The sequence below is a fragment of the Camelina sativa genome, chromosome 9, assembly GCF_030686135.1.
Source record: "Camelina sativa cultivar CO46 ecotype springtype chromosome 9, ASM3068613v1".
Lineage (NCBI taxonomy): Eukaryota > Viridiplantae > Streptophyta > Magnoliopsida > Brassicales > Brassicaceae > Camelina > Camelina sativa.
The window spans coordinates 7,031,718-7,041,800 of NC_141888.1; the positions used below are offsets into that span (position 1 = coordinate 7,031,718).

A 10,083-nucleotide genomic window follows, 5' to 3' on the forward strand; every position below is an offset into this window, starting at 1 on the left:
ACGAAGTACTTTTGATGGCTATGTGATAAGCCGTGTTGTAAGAGTACTCTGCCCAAGCTAAAGATTTGAACCATGTCTGGGGATGACTTGAGGCAAAACAACGTAAATATGTCTCCAGGCAACGATTCATGACCTCCATATGACTGTTGGTTTGTGAATGATACGCTGTACTGAACTTCAGTTTAGTGCTTGCCAACCGAAACAACTCCTTCCAAACGCTTCCCACAAACACACTGTCTCTATCGGACACAATCAATTTTGGAAATACATAAAGCTTAACTACTTCAGACACAAACTTCTGAGCCACATCAATTGCTTTAAAAGGATGCTTCAACCCTAGAAATGTGCAGCTTAATTTAGTCAAGCGATCCACCACAACCAATACAACATTGATACCACCTGATGTTGGCAACACTTCTATGAAATCCTAAGAGACATCCTCCCATATTGCTGTTGGAATAGGTAGTGGTTGCAACAACCCTGCTGGAGCTAAAGTAGAATACTTGTGAGTTTGACAAGTAGAACATTCTGTGACATACTATTAGCATCTTTTTACATTCCTGCCCACTGAAACACTTTTTGAATCCGTTTGAGTGTTTTTAATATACCTACATGACCACCAATCTTGCTATCGTGAAACTCATAGAAGATCAGAGGAATAAACTTGGAGGACTTTGGAATCACTAACCGTCGTTTATACCATAGTTTCCCCTCCACAATATGATAGTGTGGTTGATCATTACCAGAGCTCATGTGCTTTATCGCAGACTGAATTGCCACATTAGAATCAATTTCTTTATAAAGATCTTGTAGTTGTATTGCCGCCGGAACCGTGAGAGCTGTTAATGAGGCTGACACCGGATGAGGAATCTGAGATAACCCATATGCCGCCTTATTTTCCATACCAGGTTTATAGAAAATAACCATATTAAAACCTAGAAGCTTAGTTAACCAGCGTTGATATTCCATGTTCACTTTTTTTTGCTCCAACAAAAACCTCAAGCTTCGTTGATCGGTGTGGACTTCAAAAATATTTTCCCAACAAATAGTGCTTCCACTTCAAAACCGCCACCATAATGGCCATAAACTCTCTCTCATATGCTAAGCTGGTTTGAGTTGTTCTCATGTCGTTAGCCCGTGAATGAAATAGGCCAATGGTCTCTTATTTTGAATAAGAACTGCTCCCACTCCTGTCTTAGAAGCATCAGTCTCCAAAATATTTTTTTTTATCGACATCGCACTCTTCATGTTGTTAGAAGCTTCTTGTGCAAATGAACTCCACTGAAAACTATTTTTCTTTAGTAACTCTGTCAGGTGTTTAGTGATGATTCCATAGTTTTTAATAAATTTTCTATAATATCCTGTAAGGCTTAATAATCCTCGTAGCTGTCTGATATTGTTAGGTACAAGCCATTGTAACATAGCCTCTGTTTTACTGTATTTGTAGCAACACCATCCTTGGAAATAATATGAACAAGATATTCAACACGGAATCCTCCAAACAAGCATTTCTTCTGATTTGCGAACAACACATTGTCCTATAATACTGCAGAAGAAACTTTCGCAGATATGGTTTGAACGCCTTGTTCATCAGCGCCTGAATTGTAGCTCGGGCATTAGTGAGGCCAAAAGGCATTACTAAAAACACGTAGTGGCCTTCCAAAGTGCGAAAAGCTGTTTTCACAATATCATCCTCTCTCATCAGTATCTGGTGATAGCCTGAACGCAAGTCGATCTTCGAAAAAGTTACAACACCATGTAACTCGTCTAACAACTAGTCTATAGTTGGAATGGGAAATTTTTCAGGTACAGTCACTCTATTCAAAGCCCTGTAATCAACACAGAATCTCCAAGAGGAGTCCTTTTTTTTTACTAGTAAGACAGGACTAGAGAAGGGACTACTGCTGACTCGGATAATCCTAGCTGATAACATTTAACCTACCATACGCTCCATTACTTCCTTCGTGGCATGAGGATACCTATACAGACAAACCGTGATAGACTGAACTCCTGGTTTGAGAGTAATATTGTGCTCTTATCCTCTGATTGGTGGTAAATCGATTGGTAAGGCAAAAATAGATGCAAACTTCTCGAGAACCTTGGCAATAACTGGGTCTACTATCACAGTAGAAGTAGCAAGTTGAGTACCATTTAGCTCGTTCACAGACTCCTAAAGTAAACATTGTTGAACTGGAGCATCTAGTATCTTCATAGATAGAGGAGGACCATGTAAGGTAGGATCTCCCAGCAATGTAACTTGCTTGCCTTTATACACGAAATTCCAATTCCTGCAATTTCCAATCCACTTCACATTTCCCCAATGTTTCTAACCACTGAACTCCTAAGATGATATCAACGCCACCAAGGTCCAGAGAAATGAAATCACTCTCAAACTCCACTCCAGCTAACTGATGTACTTTCTTGCAGATACCAGAGCCATGCACAGAAACACCGTTCCCCAACAGCACTTCCAAACTATCTGCTTTGTGAGTCTTAAGTCTAGACTTAGTAACCACAACTGGTGTAATGAAATTGTGTGAAACTCCTGAATCTAAGAGTACCACCACTCTACACTTGCCAATATGGCCTACCAGTTTTGTTGTCCTTGGAGAATGGAGACCGAGAAAAGAGTTCAGAGATAAGCATCTCACTTCTAGAGTGATTTATCTCCTCTATAACGTCGGTCTGTATCTCCTCAACCATAACTTCCAATTCTAAGCCATCCATGATAGTCAACATTTGTAACTCTTTCAAATGACAGAGGTGACCCCGAGAGTACCTCCCTTTACATTTAAAACAAATGCCCTTGCTTCTCATAACATCGAACTCTTCCAAAGTGTGACGCTGATGTGGTTGAGTTGCTTGTTTCGTAATTGTAGCGGTCTGTACCACTTGATATGTACCACCTGTAACGCCCCCAAACCATAACATGGCCAGACGGCCACGAACCGCCCCAGAACGCCACTTTGTAAACATTCACCAACGATCCGGCCGAGGTTCAAGAACACATCGGGACCCTTAGCCAGTCCGTCGGTGACGTTTCCAACCGCATGGAACGTCTTTTAGGCTTTACAACCCGTGAAACATCCCAGGTGTTGAGCCGACCCGGACAAGGTCTATATCAGTTATAACCCGTACAAATAAGAAATCCGAATATATTAATTACTTAAAGAGTTCATTACAAAACGAAACCAAAAGGTTTAAAGAGTTCAAGTTCGAGGCTTAGAGGCAAAGGTCGATTACAAAATAACATACTTTATTTTACAATAGACACACAACCTACTCCGGGGTCCTTCTCGTTCACCACGCCCTCTAGTTCCCTCTAGGGTTTCCTGCAAGGCAAACACAGTTCCGTAAGTAATCATAAAGATTACTTAGTGAACTTAGGATTCCTGCAAAAGCATAATAAATCCCCAACCCCAAACCCCAAACAACAATCAAGCAACAAGCAATAAAGCAATCAAGCATGCAAGCAACAATCAACTTTCAACAATCAGAGATAGCAAGCGGAAGATAATGAGCTAAGCAAATTAGTCTAGCAAGCAAATCAATCATCTACGACAACATGCAATAAACTTGAATAACAACAAAAGTTTTAAACAAGTTTAATTCCTTTATGGGCCCGGTATGCTTCCCCTCCTCATCAACTCTGTGAACACCGCATTACAACTACAAAGGCATGCAACCGGAACTTCACCCCAAGCTACACCGTCGTGTAGACAGCATCGGCCAGGGTAGCGAACCCAGTAACCTCCAAGCTCTTCGTCCCAGACCCTACAGTCCACGAACATGGGTTACAAGTCGCGACTGCATGATGTACGGAAATGGTCTCAGGACAGCCATACCCAAGTCTTACTACGCTAGCCGGACTTTCTCGAGGACTACACGCATTAAGACTTCAACAACTAGATACTTGTGTTTTTATGGTTTTAAAACTCATAATTTTACAAGTATCTTAACTAGCTACAATCTCCAATACTAGAACCTTTCGAACTAGTACCGCGAGTAGCTCTCCACCATGTTACAAACTCCATAGCTAGAACATTCCGAACTAGCTATGAGTGTAACCTCACAACACATGCATTTAAAAAAGAAAAATCACAAAGATAAATCAAGTAAAAATGCATCTAAAACACCAAACAAACCATTTACTATGTGGAAGTCAATCGACTCCAATTAGCTCGGTGAAGTGCGCCTGAACTCACAGATAACCGGTGATCTCTTGTAATCGGTTCTCTTGACAGCGTTCCTCTCACGGCTCTACTTCGGATGCTTTCCCTTGTTGCGATCGAGTTCCTTCTTGATGCAACACTTGGCGATGGTCGATAGTCTTGACTTGCACTCGTTTCATTTTCATCTCTTCCTTCCCTTCTCTCCTTCCCCTCTTCCTCACCCTTTCTCTCTTTTCTTTCTTTTCTCTTCTTCTTCTTTGGTTGTGAGAAATGAGAAAAGGGAGAGGACTCCTTTTATAGAGAGTTTGGACGGCTGGAGCAACCAATGCATGTAGTGCACTTGGTCGATCTCCTCTTTCTTCCTTTGAGGAAACTTGGTGACAAAGCTACCTTCAGACCATAGAATCTCCTTTGTCTCCCTTCTTCCTCTTGCATGAACCATCATTGGCCGCTTTTTAGATTGGTCTAATGATGATGTTCCTCACTTTCTCTTGCATGAGATGCAATTGGCCAAACACAAAAAGTGCTAGAGATTCTTGTCTCCCACTTTCTTGCATGAATTTTGATTCGCCAAATAGAAGAGACAAGCTTTTTAAAATCCGGAATCTTGTTGGCTCGGTTGGTGATACCGTGAGGTTGTCGACGGTATGCGTCACGGCACAGTTTCCGTCGAATTCTACAGCAAGCCTCGGACTACTCTGCAGTAAGTCTTGGCTCTTGCGGCACGTCTCGGCAATTTGCGGTACGCCTCGGCACTTTGCGGTACGTCTCGACACTTTTCGGTACGCCTCGGCACTATCGGCCATCTCTCGGCTATCGTCCAAAATTCCTCGGTCTATCGGGAATTCCTCGGACACTTCGGCAATTCTCTGTCTTTTATCCTTGCTTTCTTTCCGAGAAACTTCCAGGTCCTTTTCGTCATGGGTTTTTGTTTTGAAATTTACCCCATGGCGAGGGTCACTACACCACCAGTCAATAGCAATGGTTTACTAGACTGATAAGTGTTAGGTGGTCGAGATACAAACTGCTTGTTGTGCATCGGAGCGTTGTTCTCCTTCTCACTGATTAACTAATAGAAGGAGCTTGATTCCATGCGTAATGCTACAGCTTTTTGATGATCAATTCCCTGAGGTTCCTTCATCTTAATAACCTCCTTCATCTCCTTTTTTAAACCGTTATAGAATATCTTTTCCAGATAAGAGTCATCTAAACCGGGCACCTGAGCAGACAAATCCTCAAAATCCGTTACATAAGCCGCTACAGTGCCAGTTTGTTTAATCGCAAACAGCCTATTGCCAGGATCAGCTTCAATCGATTCTCCAAATCGCAAAAATAACATTCGTTTAAATTTATCCAAAGAGCGAAACTCTCGACGAGTCATCTCCCAATTGAACCACTTCAGAACATCTCCCTCGAGGCTTAAAGCTACCAAATCCAATTTATCAAAATCAGAGTAATGGCCTACACGAAAAAACCTTCTTACCTTTGACAACCATTTGTAAGCCTGCAATCCATCAAAAACCGGTATATCTATCTTACGAAGTAAGCTAGATCTATTCTCCAGTGGTAGATTTCGGTCATTGTAACTACGCGGATAAGTTTTAGAAGGAATTGGTACCTGCGGTGGTGGAGCGGAAGATTCCGGTTGTTCTGGTCATTTTCCCAGCTGAGTTTCTACTCGCTCCAAGGAACACAACACTGATTGGAGTGTCACATCAAGCGATTGAAGCTTATCTATATGCTCCGCCTTTGATTGAACTAATCGTTAGTATCCACCACGTAAAAAATTCATGAGGCTCTCCATTGGATTATCCTGGAGATTCGTCGAGTCAATCAGCTCAGATTCATTCATTTCCATCATCGCGATCTCAACAACCCATGCTCACCGCACCAATGATAGATTCTTGATAGATCTATAGATAATTTCCAAAGAATACGTCTATATTCAATTAGAATCTGAAAGTTGTTACAGAGAATTGTAGAATACGAATCAAATGAGAAAGAAGCTCAATCTGGAATGCGTTGATCAACATTGATCAACTCTCGAGCACATCATTCAAGCACCCAAGCACATCACTTGAGAATTACAAACTCAGAAAAAGCACAAGAGGACTAAGAGAAATTACAACGGTACTTATACTATCGTTCATCTCGTAACCGCAAACCTTCCCTTTCTACTAGAGTCTTCCTTTCCAGTTGACTCCCACTGACGTGTCATTTAACGCTCCGTTCTGATGCAACCGTTGACTTCTTCTTTCGATAATACGTCTAGTGAATCTTATCACTGTGGTGTGTTTCTCGCTTTTCTTCGTCAGATCTGCTTATTTTAGAGGTGAGTGCGTGACCATGGCTTATCTAAGCGATTAGATGTATATTTTGTGTGTGTTTTGGGTGTTGATTGCTTATGTGGTTGTTTGTGAGAGTTTTCCTTGAGTTTTGTGGTCTTTGGAGGATGTATTCGGCACCAAAGAGCCAAGAGAATTCGGTGGAGATCGTGTTCGGCAATGCTTTGCTCGACTGCATCGATCGATGCAAAGTGTGCATCGGTCAATGTAGTTAGGGATTTGAGGGAGACGTTGGACGTTTCATCGGTCGATGCAAGGAGTGCATCGGTCGATGCAACTAGGGATTTAATGGTTGCGTCGGTTAGCAAGGAGTGCATCGGTCGATGTAAGTGTTGCGTTGGTCGACGCAAGGTTGCAGAATATCGAATGTGTTCATAATTGCCTAGTTTGCTTGTTTTGTGTTAGTTTTCTCACTTGTGTGTATAGCTTACTAGATGGAAGGATCGCCTCACTGAGTATTTATGATACTCACGCATCTCAATTATTGTTTGTGGTGTGCAGGTATTAGACGAGGAATCATGGCGATGAAGAGGAGGATGATCTAGGGTCTCGATTGTGTGTTGATGGTAATGGTTGTATGTTGTTATAACCTTGGATAGAAGTATGCTAGGTTGGTTTATAGAAAGGTTAGGAATGATATTGTGTTGATGTTTATTGGAGTTAATTATTGTTATATGGTTTTCGCTGTGCATGTTATTGGATATTGGCTTAGTATTGATATTGTGGTTGATAGTATGTTATGTGGTTAGTTTAATTAAGTATTATGAGATTATTAATTAAAAGAAAAAACTGGTCGGGTTGTTTCACAACTCAAGTCTCAAGGTCTAGAAATAGTGATATATATGCTTTCACACCAACCCATCTTACATCTCTCTTCATGTTCCTAAGACCATGTACATTGGCGTTGCTCATCCAGTTGCTCACCCAATATAATAAAATAATAAAAAAGAGAGAACCGTTCTCAAAGTTCTCTGTGTAGAAACGTTTCTCAATTTGTTTTTTACACTTGTCATCTTCTTATTAGTTATATAATATATATATATATATATATATTAGAAGTAGACTCGCGCATCGCGCGAGATAAATTATCTTATGTTTGTTATTTTTTTTTAAATAAGTATTCTCAATCACTTAAAATGAATGATTATTGATTAGTTAAGCATTAAACTGAAATCTTTTTATTAGTATGAAAGGTTAGTTTAAATATTTAGTCTGTATCTCATAATATATAGAGGTCTTCATGTTTTGATGCACAATCAAAACGTACAAACATTTTTTACCTTGGGAAAAAGAACATTGATTACGTATAAAATAAAATGCGGCTGAGCATGAACATTATGTGTTAGTTTGTCCGCTTTAACATAATCTATAAAATATCAATATCTTCTAAAACCAGACATCGCCAAGAAGGACGAGACAGTAGCTTGAATTTCTCGAATAACCTCTTCTTGAGCCGAAACTCATGCTCTTCCTTCATTCTCTGTGTAATTAATAATTGTGATATTTATATATTACCATCATGCTTCACACATGCTTAAAAGTTTTATTATTATAATTTGAATGTTTTAGCAATAAAATCTTTGAATCTTAATGAATTATACAAATGACTTCAAATGCATTTCTGTTCTAGAAGTAGAATTCTTTGTGTTTCTTGATTAATTGCATTTGGAAAAAATTTCTCTGTTAGATATTTCTATATTTTTATCACGTACTTTATATCTGTTGAACATACTAAATGCAAACTGAATTTTAGTTTAGAATTGAATAAAAAAATGTTATTAATATATATTGATATATTATTATATCAAATAAAAATTGCTTTTTTGTGTTACTTTTCTGTTTAAAATAATATATATATATATATATATGTTGTATACTCAAAACGACCAACGAAAAGGAGTAAAAACATACCATCATATTATCGAATTACTTTTTTTAGTGTTAACTGCATAATCTAAGAGAACATAAAATAATTGTTCATCAGATAATTGTTTTTTTCTATGTTTTTATTTCTAAAATCATATGATAGATGGAAGAAGAGATAACTAAAATCTTCCTACTTCTCAAAGACATTGTCTCTCTCTCTAGAATGCAAGTGGGATTAGCTTAGGGTGATCTTTGGATATTTCGACTTGCAGACATGGTCAAATCCCATTTCCTTGTTCTGCTTGCGGGTAAGAACTATCATCATATCATCAACAATCGATTGTAGCTAGGAAAAATAATGGAACATATGAGAAGAGAAAATAAGTGCATACAAACCCAAACAAAAATGTTGTGAAAAGAAATTAAATGTTAATTATATTTTAAGAAAATAATTAAGACTAAATTGTGAAAGAAAATAAAAATTGAATTTGGAAGAATCACATGACTTTTGAAACCCATATCATGAAATACATATCACTTAGATGTCCAAATCTTCCTCTACCCTAAACCCTAAACCATCGCAAAACCTTTATCATCAGAAGTCATAACCTATAAATAAAATAAAGGACCATGAAAATGGTTATCGGAAAGAAAGTTAATAAATACATACAAACACAGTTGTAACGTTAAGGAACCAATTTAAAGTAATAGTATTTGAAACAGTAAATATTTGTTAAAACTCATTTTAATGGGTAATAAATACATTCACACTTGTATAAAATATAGCATGAGTAATAAATAGCATAAATACTCTGACTAAGATATAAAATCTATTAGGGTTTATCAATTATGATCTAAAACTAAATTTTTATATTAAAAATTTATCAAATGGATCAAAACAAAAACAAATTACAATATTGATATACAAAATAGGCATTTGAAACAACATTTACAAGTGAAAATGTGTTATATGCCTAAAACCTTCTTCATCTAAATCTTTCTAATGAATAACCATATTTCACATGTTCACTTCTATATATGCTCCAAAGTCTTCATCAAACAATTTTGATGAAGATTTTGTCTAGCTATTTATAGATAAATTTGTAGTAGTATTAGAGGTTTTTCAGTTTTTTTTTGGTCAAACATCATGGGAGTTTTGTGTAACATTCCAAAATCCAATTTTTGGTCGATTGACACCACTTAATTGGGGTTGTTCGGTTTGTTTCAAAATCGATCAGTTTAGTTTGGTTTATTTTGGAAACCCTAAGTCTCGTTTTAAAAGGCACAAGCCGCCTATTTTCTAGAGAGGGGGGGGGGTGGTGCTTGGCGCTTCTAAGAGATAAAGACAGAGAGAGATTGTGAGCTTTATCCTAAGAGAAAAGGGAGCATTGAGGAGGGTTAAGAGGAGCAGTGGGATCTGTTTTGGTGGTTCTAGAATAGAGAAGGAGAGAGAGTTGTGCTGCTCACACTTGGAAGGGAGAAGAAAGGAGATCCATCCTCTTCATGTGTAAGGAGAAGGATGTGATTATTTAATGGTGGATTAGGAGAGGCAAGGTGGCTTTCTCATGTTTGTTATCCAGGTAAGTCGTTTTGCTTGATGTTTAATCGATTAGGGAATAGATGGTTGAGAAGGATTTGGGATTTGCAGCGAGAAGGAGCTTGAAGGGAGGCTCGGATCGTGATTTCTGGGTTGATGTCGA

The 10,083-nt window shown here is 38.5% G+C and overlaps 1 pseudogene; it reads right to left on the reverse strand.

Annotated features, from left to right (window-relative positions):
* Positions 1-1,821: 1,821 nt before the first annotated feature.
* On the reverse strand, positions 1,822-6,390 carry LOC147937845 (uncharacterized; annotated as a pseudogene).
* Between the last annotated feature and the right edge of the window lie 3,693 nt (positions 6,391-10,083).